The sequence below is a fragment of the Bison bison genome, unplaced genomic scaffold (genome assembly GCF_000754665.1).
Source record: "Bison bison bison isolate TAMUID 2011002044 unplaced genomic scaffold, Bison_UMD1.0 scf7180017864057, whole genome shotgun sequence".
Lineage (NCBI taxonomy): Eukaryota > Metazoa > Chordata > Mammalia > Artiodactyla > Bovidae > Bison > Bison bison.
In genome coordinates, this window is record NW_011494629.1 from 1517188 (window position 1) to 1534032 (window position 16845).

Genomic DNA, 16845 nt, shown 5'->3' on the forward strand with positions numbered 1-16845 from the left:
TTTTAAGCCAGTTTTTTCACTCTCCTCTTTCACTTTCATCAAGAGGCTCTTTAGTTCCTCTTCACTTTCTGCCATAGGGGTGGTATCATCTGCATATCTGAGGTGACTGATATTTCTCCCGGCAATCTTGATTCTAGCTTGTGCTTCTTCCAGCCCAGCCTTCCTAAGGGTTAGGAATTCTAATTAATATGCAATTAAAATTAATAAGGAAAACATCTTCCTATGTATGGAAAAAATGTACAAGGAGTAGAAATACATTTTGCTAAGGGGAACACATGTAATTTTGTCCTCAAAAGTTTTTTAAAAAAAAAAAGAGGAAAGGAAAGCACAGGACAAATTTTGAATATATAAAAGAAAGAAATTATATAGAGGCTTATGGAAAAGAAACCCTGAGAAAAGTTTTGTGTGTGCTTAGGACTGGCTAAGGTTAAAATAAATTTAATTGGATGAATGAATTTTAATATTAAAACTAAGCTGTTGCTGGGAATTCCCTGGAAGTTCAGGGGTTAAGACTCTGTTTCCACTGCAGAGTGCGTGGGTTTGATCCCTGGTCAGGAACTAAGATCCCACAGGCCACTCAGGGTGGCAAAAACCACCAAGCTGCTGCAAAACTAGAATTTTACTTTCTCTGTCTGCTAAGGGGGCAAAGTTTTCTTGCAATATCAATCTGTTTGATAACAGATTGTAGAATTTATTTACCTCTTAAGTAGTTTGTTGAAATTTTCTGTATTTGCCTTTGAAATATTTTATTGTCACTTTGGTTAAGTGAATATTCATTTATACTGATGTATGGTCCTATTTGAATAAGTGTTTTAAAACCTTTTGATATCTTTGACACATTTCCCAAAATCAAATTCTGGATAAAGTCTTTTTGACCTCAAGCTAAGTTTGAGATTTTTCAGCAGGCCCCTGGAAAAATCTCAAAAATGTGATATTAAACTTATTAGGTTGCAGAGTTCAAAAGAACAGCAATGAGAGATAAGAAAGGCTTCCTATGTGATCAATGCAAAGAAATAGAGAAAAACAATAGAATGGGAAAGACTAGAGATCTCTTCAAGAAATTAAAGATACCAAGGGAATATTTCATGCAAAGATGGGCTCAATGAAGGACAAAAATGGTATGGACCTAACAGAAGCAGAAGAGATTAAGAAGAGACGACAAGAATACACAGAACAATACAAAAGAGGTCTTAATGACCCAGATAACCATGATGGTATGATCACTCACCTAGAACCAGACATTTAACTTCGATGCAGAGTATATCATGCAAACTGCTGGGCTGGATGAACCACAAGGTGAAATCAAGATTGTCAGGAGAAACATAAATAACCTCAGATATGCAGATGACACCACCCTTATGGCAGAAAGCGAAGAAGAGCTAAAGAGCCTCTTGATGAAAGTGAAAGAGGAAAGTGAATAAGTTGTCTTTAAAGCTCAACATTCAGAAAACTAAGATCATGGCATCTGGTCCCGTCACTTCATGGCAAATAGATGGGGACACAATGGAGACAGTGAGAGACTTTATTTTCCTGGGCTCCAGAATCACTGCAGATGGTGACTGCAGCCATGAAATTAAAAGATGTTTGCTCCTTGGAAGAAAAGTTATAACCAACCTAGACATCATATTAAAAAGCAGAGACAATACTTTACCAACAAAGGTCTGTATAGTCAAGGGTATGGTTTTTCCTGTGGTCATGTATGGATGTGAGAGTTGAACCATAAAGGCTGAGCGTTGAAGAATTGATGCTTTTGAACTGTGGTGTTGGAGAAGACTCTTGAGAGTCCCTTGGACTGCAAGGAGATCCAACCAGTCAATCCTAAAGGAAATCAGTCCTGAATATTCATTGGAAGGACTGATGCTGACTTCAAAGAGCTGACTCATTGGAAAAGACCCTGATGCTGGGAAAGATTGAAGGCAGGAGGAGAAGGGGACAAAAGAGGGCAAGATGGTTGGATGGCCTCATGAACTCAATGGACATGAGTTTGAGCAAGCTCTGGGAGATGGTGAAGGAGAGGGAACCCTGGTGTGCTGCAGTACATAGAGTTGCAAAGTCGGATACAACTGAGCAACTGAATGACAATAACAACAGGTTTATTTGGTATGTCTAATTACATTGGAAGCACTGTCAAATGAGTAATGATAAGCTTTAGGTTGTATTATATGAAGGTTACTAATATAGATGTTGCAGAAATTATATAAAATTCTTAAAACTCAGATATATCCTGGTATAATATTATCAATCACAATTCTAATAATTATTTTAAAAGGCAAAAGTTTTATTTTGAAGAAAAACATGAGTAAGAATCTAGTTATGATTTTAAAATATTGTATGTTACAGAAATAACCAAATTTCCTTGTCATTTGAATTAAAAGATATTTAACCACGCCATTTTAAGTATTTTGTCATTTATAGACAGTTTTACTGTCTTACTCTGATGCTTTCTCAAAAATGCTTCATCTTCACGAAGATTTACAGAAAGGATTTTTCTGAGAAATGCAGATTTCCCAATAACTTTCAAATCATACACTTAATTGAATAAGGAATTAACAAATAAAAATCCCCTACAGTAGGACTTCCCTGGTGGCTCAGGTGGTAACGAACCTGCCTGCAATGCAGGAGACCCAGGTTCCATTTGTGTGTGGGGAGGATATCCTGGAGAAGGAAATGGCTACCCACTCCAGTATTCTTGCCTGAAAAATTCCACAGACAGAGGAGCCCAGTGGGCTATTGTCCATGGAGTGGCAAAGAGTTGGACATGGTTGAGCACCACACAAGTAAGTATCCTGTTTGCAGATTTCCCAGCAACCTTACCAGCTGACTGAAGCAGGCACAAGAATCTTAGGATATTTGGGGGACCTCAAGAAGAGAAGAATTCACCCAAATATATAGGTATTACAGGGAAACCTGATGGCAAGTCCTTGATATGGCTTCATGACTTTGTGGCCTCCATAGGCAAATAAAAATTTAACTTGGAATTCCATGTGAAAAATTCCAGCAAAGCAAATTTTAAAAAGCCTTTATGGTCAATCATCATTTTTTTTGGACATATTTAAATATTCAGGCCAGGTTTAATGAAACTAAGCTTGTTTCAAAAACTAGTCTTTATTCAGCTATCTTTGTTAGAAATGAAGGTGATATTAGAGAAAAATGTTTTTCAGTAGAACTTTAATACACAGTTATAGATATTAGATTCTAGTTCTGTTAGTTATCTTCAAGGTTTTGCTTTTCCACTTATTAGCTGAACTGGATCCTGAATTCTAGTTTCCTCAAAAGTTTTAGTATAACGTTCAAACTAATGTTTCAATATTTCTCCCACTTTTGACTTGGAATCACTGAGAACTAAAACTTCCCTTTTCCTAAATCTCTGTAAACTGAAAATGAATAACTCGATATAAATTTAAGAGAGATGACCACAATAGCCCATGTTTAGACAGTCTTTGTGCTTATTGCTATGTAAGCCAACAGAAAAGTTACCTAAACACCCAAAGACATCCTCAGAGACATTCCAAACTGCAAAAGATGCTTCAGACCTGACACTGAGGAATCTGGACTGGCAGCACTCAGGACTGAAGACAGTGGGTTTACAACGTGCTCCAATCATTAAGCATTGTTTTTCTTTCATCTCCATAGAAATGCCTCTTATTAAATACCTGACTGCCCATGCCCTATAGACCTAACTTTGAGAGCCCACCCGCATCTCCGCTTCCTGAAATAAGTAACTAAACTGATCTGTTATCAGGATTAAGAGACTGATTCAAAGAGATATAAAACAATCTATCAATTTAACTTCTGGACCGTGAAACTTCAAGTTTCAAAAATGGGACTGCAAAGGAGCAAAATTTACCCCCTCCAAAATGTTTCTTTGGCATGCAGATGATTTTGAGCTGAAAAAAGTCAAAGCCCAAAAGACTCAGAAAGAACCTTTGACCTTCCTCCTAACTGCTTAAAGACTGTAGATAAAAGAGCAGTTACCATAGATAACTATGGTATGAACTGGGCATGTAGCAGGAACCTAGCAAAGTGCTTGTTAGAATTCCTCTCTGTCCCACTCTGCATGACCCAGCAGACATTTATTTATCAAACATTTGCTTTTCCATATCCATGTAAATTGCTTTCCTCCTCTTTGAAGTCCCAAACCACTACCCACAACATCCTATTTTGTCTCCAGCCAAAGATGATATGTAAGGTGAGGGTTTCTGCCATTTTGCTGAGTTACCCAGTTTTCCTGGGTCTCTACAATGTACACATTGTTATTAAATTTTTGCGTGATTTTCTCCTGTTAATCTGTTTAATGTCAATTTAATTCTTAGACTAGCCAGAAGCATCTACAAGGTTGAAGGAAAAATTTCTTCCTGGACAGAGTGAACCTGCAAAACCCTAAGCACCCCAACCTTGGACCCTAACAAAGGCAGAGCCCCAGATTCTCTCCAAGTTCTCTTTCTCTCTCCCCCTCTCCCACCCCATGGCTTTACAGTATGGCCCTGAAGCATGCTGTGGACTCTCCAAAACCTGTGAGTAATAATCTTGTTCTTTAAAGTTCTCTGATGGTTTCTGCTGAAGTGCATACTGCAGTCATAATAAGATTCACAAGGGCTGGACCAGGGACGTTGGCTCAGGTCAAGAAAATGCCTGTGGAGGCTGCCACAGTAATACAGGCCCTGGGCAAATCTCTCAGGCATTGTTAACCAACAGTATCTCTATCAGTAGGCTGAGACTAACACAACATACACATACAAGTATAATTTTTAGTAATGTTAAACATTTTTTGTTTATTTTGCTGGGTACCAGGTGATTTATTTCAGGCTGAAGCATCATGTCTTTCTTCAGTTCTAGAACAATTTTTTTTTTTTACTATTTCTATTTCATTTATGTGATTTTTAAAAAAAAATTATTTATGGGAGAAATTATTTGCAAACTACATAACTGGTAAGAAATTAACATTCAGAATAAAGAACCTCTACAACTGAACAACAACAAAAAACAAGCTACCGAGTCAAAAAAAGGACAAGAGATTTGAGCTGACATTTCACCAAAGAAGATATACAAATAGTCACTTAGCACATAAAAGAATTCTTAATGGTGTTGAATTACACACTTAAAAGTGGATAAAATTGTAAAATTTGTTATGTATGCATGTTGTGCCACAGTGAAGAACTGCTTTTTCTTTATATGTATATATTTATATTTTATATAAATTAACTTTTTCTTCAAATTTCCAATTTTTGTCCTTTTAAGCTTCATTTTGGTAAACTTCCTGGTGTCAACTTTCTAATCCACTTTATTTATTTTTAGTTGTTGTTATTCAGTGCATCTGATCATTGATTTAAAATCTAATTTCAGTGATCATTTTTAATTTCTAGAAATGCTAATTGTTTAAAATTCTAGATGTGGAATTCATTCCACATCTATTTGTTGAGCATTTACTTCCTAAGGCACTGGAGCATAGAAATGCACAAAATACTCACATCCCTGCCCTCCTGGAGCTTACACTCTAACTAACAGATAATAAACAGATAACATGGCTTAGTGTTATGAACTGCTATGAAGAAAAGGAAAGTATGTACAGAGAGAAAGAATTACAGAGAGTGCACAGGGAAGGCTCTCTGAAGAGATTTTGTTTGGACAGAACTCTTAATAAAGACATGAAATGTATGAATCTTTGGTGAAAGAGTGATCTAGGTAGAGGAAAGACCAAGTGATGAGATGTTTTGGGAATTCAAGCAACACCAAAGATGTGAGGTAATTGTATGGTAACGGTCAGTTCAGTTAATTCAGTTGCTCAGTCATGTCTGACTCTTTGCAACCCCATGGACTGCCGTAAGCCAGGCTTCCCTGTTCATCACCAACTCTCAGAGCCTACTCAAACTCATGTCCATTGCGTCAGTGATGCCATCCAACCATCTCATCCTCTGTAGTCCCCTTCTCCTCCCACCTTCAATCTTTCCCAGCATCAGGGTCTTTTCCAATGAGTCAGTTCTTCGCATCAGGTGGCCAAAGTATTGGAGTTTCAGCTTCAGCATCAGTCCTTCCAATGAATATTTAGGACTGATTTCCTCTAGGATGGGCTGGTTGGATCTCCTTACAGTCCAAGGGACTGTCAAGAGTCTTATCCAACACCACAGTTTAAAAGCATTAATTCTTCAACTCTCAGCTTTCTGAGAGTTGAACTCACATCCATACGTGACTACCATGGCAGAAAGCAAAGGAGAACTAAAGAGCTTCTTGATAAAAGTGAAAGAGAAGAGTGAAAAAGTTGTCTTAAAACTCAACATTCAGAAAGATAAGGGAAGTTCCTGCAAAACTACTGACTTAGATGCAGTTGGTAAAGTTGGATGAGGTGAGAAGCCATTATTCCAGAGACATCATCTGAAGGTAGAGCTGATAGGATTTGCTTTTGGGGGTTGGGAGAGAAAGGAGGGTCAGGATGCTCCAAGGTCTTTATCCTTAATCAATGAGTAAATGGCAGTACCATTTCCTGAGATGGTAAAGATAAGGTGAGCAAGTTGGAAAGCACATGGTAGATATATATGTGGAGATGTCCTGAAGACATGTGGATGTTTGGATCTGAATTTCAGAGGCGAGATCAGGAATAGAAAACAAATGTAGATACAGAAGAAAAGAGGTATAAAGGCTATGCCTTAAAGCACTCCTTTCTGGGTGTATTAACTGCATTTACTTTAAAATTGTCTTCTGTTTTCTCCATTATCATATTTCCTCAGATATTACTTCTATTTGATCATATTAGGTATTAGTACATTTGAAAAATATTTCTAAACTTAAAATTTCTTTCTAAAATTTTAATTTTTTCCTACCTTGGACTGCTACCACTCAGAGATTGAATAAAATGAATATTAATATAGTGAGAGACTTTACTGTAGCCTCTGAAAAGACTTTTTAACTAAAGCCCAGTAAAATCCCATTTACTTTATGTATCAGGATTTCCCTAACTTTTCAGTATGAATGGCCATCCAAGATTCACCGCAAAGTTGAAAAAACCTTTAACATGAAAGAAAAACACTAAAACAAGGAATAAAAAGGACTTGACCCAAGTGACTTTTTAGCTGTGACAAATGTACCGTACAAGTGTAAGCTGTTTAATAATAGGGGAACTGGTTGTGAGTTATGTATGCCTTTTACTACCTTCACATTTTTTTTCTGTAAATCTAAAACTATTGTAAAATTACAAAGCTTATTTAATAAAAGAACTTGGGGGAACACAGTTATTATGAAATGAAGAAGGAAAAAATATATTTTTAGGGAAAAAAAGAAGAATATAATGCAACCATAAGGCAAGAGCCATATGTCATAAAAATGAACATCTAGCTAATAAGGAAGAACTCTTCAGAATTAAAGCATGGAAGCAGAAATGAAAGAATGTACTAAAAGTCTTGAAAGATAAAGTTGAAGCAATGTTCCAGAAAGCAAAACAAAAGCGCAGAGATTTTTAAAATTAGGGACAAAAGACAGAGAGATGAGAGAATAGTTTAGGAATGGAAAGATTTAAAAACTTGAGTTCCAGAAAGGTAGTGCATGAGAGAAGGTAGAGAGGAAGCAAGCTAAGACATAATATAAGAAAATTCCCCAAAGGACATGAGTTTTCCAAACTGAAAAACTTCCTCAAGTGCCCAACCCGCTGAATACTAGAAGTCCCACAACTACTTATACTTTGTAAAGGTTAAGAAAAATGAGAATATAGAAAGCTCCTAAATCTCCTAAAAGAGGAGATAAAACAGTCACACAAAAAGGATCAAGTGTAAAATGGCATCAGGCTTCTCATTAATATTATTAGAAACTAGACAGTGGAGCAGGGCCTTCAGACTTCTGAAGGAAATGATTTCCAACAAAGGATTCTATCACTAACTGTCTATAATTAATAGAAGTAGAATGAAGATACACAGTGTGTATAAATTAGGATCACCTAGGTGATGCTGCAGTAACAACCATCCACCAAATCTTTGTGGCTTATTAAAACCAGTTTATTTCTTATATATGCTACATGGAACAACAGACTGGTTCCAAATCAGGAAAGGAGTACCTTAAGGCTGTATATAGTGGCCCTGCTTATTTGATTCATATGCAGAGTACATCATGAGAAATGCTGGGCTGGATGAAGCACAAGCAGGAATCAAGATTGCCGGGAGAAATATCAATAACCTCAGATATGCTGATGACACTACCCTTATGGCAGAAAGTGAAGAGGAACTAAAGAGCCTCCTGATGAAAGTGAAAGAGGAAAGTGAAAAAGTTGTCTTAAAGCTCAACATTCAGAAAACTAAGATCATGGCATCCGGTCCCATCACTTCATGGCAAATAGATGGGGAAACAACGGGAACAGTGAGAGACTTTATTTTGAGGGGCTCCAAAATCACTGCAGATGGTGATTACAGCCGTGAAATTAAAAGACACTTGCTCCTTGGAAGAAAAGCTATGACCAACATAGACAGCATATTAAAAAGCAGAGACATTACTTTATCAACAAACGTCCATCTAGTCAAAGCTATGGTTTTTTGAGTAGTCATGTATGGATGTGAGAGTTGGACTATAAAGAAAGCTGAGCACTGAAGAATTGGTGCTTTTGAACTGTGGTGTTGAAGAAGACTCTTGAGAGTCCCTTGGACTGTAAGGAGATCCAACCAGTCAACCCTAAAGGAAATCAGTCCTGAGTATTCATTGGAAGGACTGATGCTGAAGCTGAAACTCCAATACTTTGGCCACCTGATGCGAAGAAGTGACTCATTAGAAAAGACCCTGATGCTGGGAAAGATTGAAGGTGCAAGGAGAAGTGAACGACAGAGGATGAGATGGTTGGATGGCATCACCAACTCAATGGCCATGAGTTTGAGTAGGCTCCAGGAGTTGGTGATGGACAGGGAAGCCTGCAGTGCTGTAGTCCGTGGGGTCACAAAGAGTCGGACACAACTGAGTGACTGAACTGAACCGAACTGAACTGATGCTACCTCCCTTCATAAATTTGAGATTAGAGGAGATTCTGCAATGTCTCTCTTCTTCATGTTCCAGGCCAACACAAAAGCCACCATCCTGGACATCACCTGAAATTGTGTCACTGCCAGGATCACACTAGCAATTAGTGTTCTGGCATTAGGTGACATGCCCTTTTTATTCATATGGCAAGAAGGTGTGTTGCTAGCCCATGTTTGGAAAACAGAGCCAGAAATATTGGTGAGTAAGCACTAATGCCTGGCAAACAAGTTCTTAATAACTGATATACTTTGGTACTTTTTCTCAGGAAACTCCTGAGTGATATGCCACACCCAAATGAGTAAGCAGAACAAGAAAGCAGATGGCATGGGGCACCTCAGGGAGAAAATAAGGGAAGAAAATTCCAAGATGACAGCTGTGGGCAGGGCTAAGTGTGACTAGGCCAAATTGGATTAAAATGATGAAGGGCAGAAGGAATGGACCAAAGTAGGTCCAACATCAAGGAAAGAAAAAAAAACTGAAAAAAGAAAAATGTTGTAGAGATGAATCACTGTTTGGCTTGACAGTGAACAGTGTATAAAGTCATTTTGTAATAGAAACACTATGAATGAACTTCATTGAAAAATGGAAAGATTGCATTTGGTGAAATGTGTATGAGAGAGAATATAAGACACATTACCTGGAGGTAAGGTAAGCTCTTAACAAACAACAGCAAAATGAAAACATCATAGCAGAATAGCATGAATAAATAGCAGAACAGTATGCTGTTTAAAACCAGAAAGCAATTTTTAGAAATAACTTTGTCTTTTGGAAATGGGAATCTGGGGTGAGGAGGGGTGAACCAGGACTGATTTTTTTAAAAAATAAATCTTGTTCTTTTATCTGAATTCTCAAGATACAATGTACATGCTACTGCTGATGCTGCTAAGTCGCTTCAGTCGTGTCCAACTCTGTGCGACCCCAGAGATGGCAGCCCACTAGGCTCCTCTGTCCCTGGGATTCTCCAGGCAAGAATACTGGAGTGGGTTGCCATTTCCCTCTCCAATGCATGAAAGTGAAAAGTGAAGTGCAGTTGCTCAGTCGTGTCGGACTCTTAGCGACCCCATGGACTGCAACCCACCAGGCTCCTCTGTCCATGGGATTTTCCAGGCAAGAGTACTGGAGTGGGGTGCCATTGCCTTCTCCGATAATATACATAAGCATGTATATATAAGTATAGAAGATTATCTGGAGAGGGAATGGCAACCCACTCCAGTATTCTTACCTTGGAAATCCCATGGACAGAGGAGCCTGGTGGGCTATAGTCCATTGGGTCGGAAAGAGTCGAACACAACCAAACAACTGAGCACACACATACACACACGTATATATGAATATGTACTAAATTGGAAAAAGCAAAAAAGTTGTATCCTTAACTGTCCTTTACAATATTTTACCTAACATTTAGCATTATGTGTCAGTTGGTGTTTTTGGTAATTTCTGTGAATTGCACAGTGGAATATCTTATTTTGGGATGTAGAAAGATTGCTGTTTGTATCTAAAATCAAATAGATTTGTTGGCATAATGAAATTAACTCTGAAAATTCCTTAAATCTCATCATTCAAATAATTTGTGAGAAATTTGAAAAGTGAAGTTCAGGTCATCCCTGAATAGCTCTAGTCCTGTAACTCAATAAAGCCATTGAGGACTCTGATTTTTCTGAGACCCGTGTTCCACTATCCAGAGCAGAAATTCTTTGTAAGACCAGTATCAAGGTAATTTTAAGACCAGTATTCCTCACTGGTTATAAGACAGCAGCTGATGGTAATCAGTTCTGCATGATTCCACATTCACATCCAGGCAAAGAAAAACTGGCTTCCTGAGGTTTTTTTTCTTACGGGCAAGGAACCAACTTTTTCAGAGATCCTGAGAGCTCTGCTTGGCCCACACTGGCTTGGATCTGCCCACTCTTGAATCACTAAGTGTAAAGGAGCAAAGGGGTGATTCACTGGTACACAGTGGGAAGAACAGAATGGATATTGGAGTCAATCACAGTCCCTTTCACTGGTCTCCTCATTTTATCTTCTTTTTCATCAATCTATTCAATATAGTAGCTATCTGACTATGCCACTTATCACTTAAAATCCATAAACAGGATGGAAACTAGTCTTCAAAGATTACCTTCCTATTGAATTACACCTCCTGGTATTCACATCTTGAATCTGAGCTGGCTTTGCAATTTGACTTTGACCAATGATTCCATGTAACATCTGAAGGTGGGTCATAAAGAGCTTTACTTTTTCAGCCTAAACCTCTAGGAACAGTCTTTTTTGAGAATACTCCCTGTGGGAAACCACTCTACTGTGAGTTTTTTAAGACCAGTATTCCTCACTGGTTATAAGACAGCAGCTGATGGTCATCAGTTCTGCATGATTCCATGTTCATATCCAGGCAAAGAAAGACTGGTTTCCTGAGGTTTTTTTCTTAAGAGCAGGGAAACAACTTTGATTCCATGATGCTGAAGCCACATGTAGAGGTCATGGATGCTAAAGGTTCCGTGATGGTAAAGCCACATATAGAGGCATGATGGTTGACAGCCCCAGTTGAGCTCCCAGGCAACAGCACACCATTGAGCCACTTGGGGCAGCTGGCCCAGCTGAGCCTTCACATGACTGCAAGTCCCAGCTTCTAAACTTATGCAACCTCCTCTAAGGCCGCAAGTGATAACAGCCCAGCTGGGCACAATCAACCTACAAACTGTGAGATAATAATAAATTGGTGCTTTTTGCCATTAAGTTCTGAGGTGATTCATGACTTAACAACTGATCACTGAAACAAATGCCTTCCCAAACATATCAGTTTTGGTTGCATTTGGCTGTAAGTAAGAGGACTGACCAACAGTGACTTAAACGATGGCCTTAAATGATCCTACATATCATAAAGCCTGGGGGAGGCAGTTCCAGGATTTGCTCAGAGGCTCAGCAAAGTCAAGGACCCAGATGCTACTTTTCCATTCGGCCATCTTCAGCTTGGTGGCTTTGTGTTGTTAAGATTGTTATGGGTTCCAGATGACCAGTGTCACCCTGTCACATAGAGTCAGGACAAGAGGGGCAAGGTGAAAAGGACGTCTTCTCTTGACCTCTGAAGTTTTGCTTGAAAATCTGATTTTTCCCAGTGACCCTCCAGCATTCTTCCATTTTTTTCTTTATTGATTAGAACTGGTCACTTGCCAGATCCTCACTGGTCACTGGGAAAGGAGGCATAGAATTAGCCAACCAATTATAACAAATATTTTGAACCTTGGACCTGGGCCTACCTTCACTGAGATCAAGGGGTCTCTCCCCATTGCCTCAATAAAATGGGGTTCTCTTTTTAGGAAATAAGGTATAGAATTGGATGTGACATGGTACCTGCCACATTATTACATAAAGCCCAGTCCTCAACCATCCTTTGTTCTGTGCCCTATTCCCCACTAACCTTTTCCTTCTTCTTGTCCATATATCTTGGCAGGATGTAGCTAGAATGCTGTCTTCTCCCAGCAAGACATATATCCTTCAGATCTCAGCTCAAACACTACTTTCTCAGGGAGTTCCCCCCTCCCCGAGTTATATGGTCTCTACTTCTTTTTTATTTTTTCTTTTTAGAACTCTGCACTTCTTGATTCCTTGTAATAAAACCTAAGTATGTAGTTGTGTATGTTTGAATTAATGCCTGCCTTCTCCATTGACTAAAGAGCTGTGAAAATATTTTTGTCCCTGTTTTCCCAAGAATCTAGTGGATATTCAACACATAATTAAGAAATATGTGAAAGACTGTGTTTTACTCCCTCACCTGCACCCATACCTCCCTACACTGTTATTGTATAAACACTGAGTCATTTAAAAAATTATTCTGGATCCTAAATCCTGTAAAGCTTCAACAGGGTGATCTTAGATTGTCCCAACGGTAAGTTCCATTTTACTTAAACAAGAGTTTATTTTATGCTTGGTGAAATTATTGTTTCAGTTCAGGATACTATAAATAAACAATTCTTAATGTCATAGAATCCTATTTATCTTTCAAGTCTTAGATGACTATTACACATTTTTCTAAAAGTCCAGATTAACATAATTAGGAGAGTCCTCTTAAAGAAGGATAAATTAATTTTTTAGAAACTAATGTATTTTATCACATACTCAACCTAAGCATCCTGAGATGACCCTGTAACTTGAGTTTCTTAGGCAACAGAATCTTAGAGGAAGTCTTAAAGGGTAGATGATTTGGTAGTGGACAGTCTTCTGTGCCAATAGTCTACAGAGATACATGTGAAAAAACAGTATTTCCATACTGTATTTTAAAGGAGAAACCCTGTTTTAAGTTACTGTCTGTGCTTATGAATTTCCCTCCTATATATACCAACTCTTTAACCTTGGGTTGCTTAACTTCTCTGTGCCCTAGTTTCCCCAGTTGTGAAATGGGATGAGACTGTTGTGAGGACTAGGTGAGTTAGCATATGTAAAGTGCTTTGAACGGTGGGCTGGCCTGTGGTAACTGCTGTGCAACTGGGTTATTACTCCAGTGTCTAGCATAGTGGCAGGATCTCACTGCGGAGCCACCAAAAGCATACGTTTTCAAAGTTTGAACCCAAACTCTACCACTTAACCAGCTCTAGGACCCTTGGTAAATCATTTATTCTCTTTAAACCTCTGTATTCTCATCTGTGTAATAGGAAGAATATCTAGCTTATGAGATACAGGTTAAGTTAAATTAAATCAAGTTGTGGCTGCAAGTACCTGGTAGACAATACTGCTCTATTTGATGTCTCAGCCACCAAGAAGCCATCATACCTGCGTAACAGGCCAGAGTGCCTAGGACTGCAGGGCACAAAGGGAATTAAGAAACCATTAAGCTCAAGTTTGATCATTTTTCAGAGGGAAAAAAATCCAGGCCGGAAGGAGAGGAGATAAAGTGACTTGTTCAAAGTCATCCAGGTAGTTAGAGACAGAGACCTGTTGTAAAAGAAAAACAATTGTGCACCTCTCTGTTTTATGATGACATACTTTTGTTTTATTATATTTACATTGGGTTAATTTGTAATCACCTTCTTTTCTAGGAGTTGCAAATATCATTACTTCCTGTAGTCCAGCTGTTACCCATCAAGGTAAGAGAAGCAGGGATAAGTTAGTTGCATAAGCTGGGACCCCTTAACCCTTCACTGTCTTTTAGGAGACCTGTTACAGACAGGTCTTCTGAATAGGTGGAGTCGATGGATTAAAGCTAGTCTGGGGAACCCTGGGGCAGAGGCTGTCCTGGTTCGGAGGCCAGTGTAAGGGCCCAGGGTCAAGAGTTAAATTCTATCTCTGTTCCCTATAATGAGCAAAACAGAAACATTTTTTCAAATGACTGTATTAGTTTTTAATGAGAATCAGCCTTCTCTTGGGCTTCCCAGGTGGCCCCAGTGGTAAAGAATCGTTTGCTAAAGCAGGAGATGTAAGAGGTGCCAGTTTGATTCCTGGGTCAGGAAGATCCCCTAGAGAAAGGAATGGCAATCCACTCCAGTATTCTTGCCTGGAAAATCCCATGGACAGAGGACCCTGGTGGGCTACAGTCCATGGGATCACAAAGAGTCAGACATGACTGAGCACCCCTGTACACACACACACACACATGTAAGGTCTTATCTTAATGGGTGATCTTTAATACTACCACTATGTACCTCTCAAAGGTCATATCAGATAAATATCCGGAAGGCAGAAAGTGATCCTATTGGCCTAATTTCTTGAAGGTTCATTGAGCCAAATGGGAGAGCCCTGAGTGGCCCCTCAGTGACTCCTGAGTGAGCTTGCTGTGTCTGAACTGGAAGCAGCTCCAGCACCCATTGCAGGGCAGTGTGTGGAGCTGCCAGGAGTGAACACTGGGCCAGACATGCATCTGGGCCATCAGGGGAGACTCACCCCAGCAGCAGTTGTGGGATTTTCATCTCTCAGACAGACAGTTGCTCAGCGTATTTGTCCCTGTATCAGGCACCAAGGGTGACCCAGTGCCAACCTAGAATTAGCCCAGATCTATGCTGGCTTCTACTGATGAACTTTTGTCCACTTCCTCTGAAGAATAGAATTTTACCCACTTAAAAGTGGTTTGGGAGAGAATGGATACAAGTATATGTGTGGCTGAATCCCTTCACTGTTCACCTGAAACTACCACAACATTGTTAATAGGTATGTGCTGTGCTATGCTTGGTCACTCAGTCGTGTCTGACTCTTTGCGACCCCATAGGCTGTAGCTTGCCAGGCTCCTCTATGGGGATTCTCCAGGCCAGAATACTGGAGTGGGTTGTCATGCCCTCCTCCAGGGGATCTTCCCAACCCAGGGATCAAAGCCAGGTCTCCCGCATTGCAGGCAGATTCTTTACCGTCTGAGCCACCAAGGAAGCCAAAGAATAGTTGAGTGGGTAGCCTAGCCCTTTTCCAGGGGATCTTTGTGACTCAGGAATCAAACTGGGGACCTCTGCATTGCAGGCGACTTCTTGACCAGCTGAGCTACCAGAGAAGCCCCATTAATAGGCTATATCCCAATACAAAATAAAAAGTTTAAAGCTTGGGGAAAAAAGGAAAAAATAAAAGAAAGTGTTTATTCTTTCACAGGAAACAAAATTTAACCAAAAACCTATTTCCAGAACAAAACAAAATAGAACATCAGTTCAGTCGCTCGGTCGTGTTCAACTCTGCGACCCAATGAATCTCAGCACGCCAGGCCTCCCTATACATCACCAACTCCTGGAGTTTACTCAAACTCATGTCCATTGAGTCAGTGATGCCATCCAGCCATCTCATCCTCTGTTGTCCCCTTCTCCTCCTTCCCCCAATCCCTCCCAGCATCAGGGTCTTTTCCAATGAGTCAACTCTTCACATGAGGTGGCCAAAGTATTGGAGATTCAGCTTTAGCATAATTCCTCCCAATGAACACCCAGGACTGATCTCCCTTATAATGGAGTGGTTGGATCTCCTTGCAGTCCAAGGCACTCTCAAGAGTCTTCTCCAACACCACAGTTCAAAAGCATCAATTCTTCAGTGCTAGGGTTTCTTCACAGTCCAACTCTCACATCCATACATGACCACAGGAAAAAAGATAGCCTTGACTAGACGGACCTTTGTTGGCAAAGTGATGTCTCTGTTTTTCAATATGCTATCTAGGTTGATCATAACTTTCCTTCCAAGGAGTAAGCGGCTTTTAATTTCATGGCTGCAGTCACCATCTGCAGTGATTTTGGAGCCCCCCCGAAAATAAAATCTGACACTGTTTCCACTGTTTCCCCACTCTATTTGCCATGAAGTGATGGGACCAGATGCCATGATCTTAGTTTTCTGGATGTTGAGCTTTAGGCCAACTTTTTCACTCTCCTCTTTCACTTTCATCAAGAGGCTTTTGAGTTCCTCTTCACTTTCTGCCATAAGGGTGGTTTCATCTGCATATCTGAGGTTATTGATATTTCTCCCGGCAATCTTGATTCCTGCTTGTGCTTCTTCCAGCCCAGCGTTTCCATGATGTACTCTGCATATAAGTTAAATAAAGCAGGGTGACAATATACAGCCTTGACGTACTCCTTTCCCTATTTGGAACCAGTCTGTTGTTCCATGTCCAGTTCTAACTGTTGCTTCCTGACCTGCATATAGGTTTCTCAAGAGGCAGGTCAGGTGGTCTAGTATTCCCATCCCTTTCAGAATTTTCCACAGTTTATTGTGATCCACACAGTCAAAGGCTTTGGCATAGTCAATAAGGCAGAAATAAATGTTTTTCTGGAACTCTCTTGCTTTTTCAATGATCCAGAGGACGTTGGCAATTTGATCTCTGGTTCCTCTGCCTTTTCTAAAACCAGCTTGAACATCTGGAAGTTCGTGGTTCACGTATTGCTGAAGCCTGGCTTGGAGAATTTTGAGCACTAC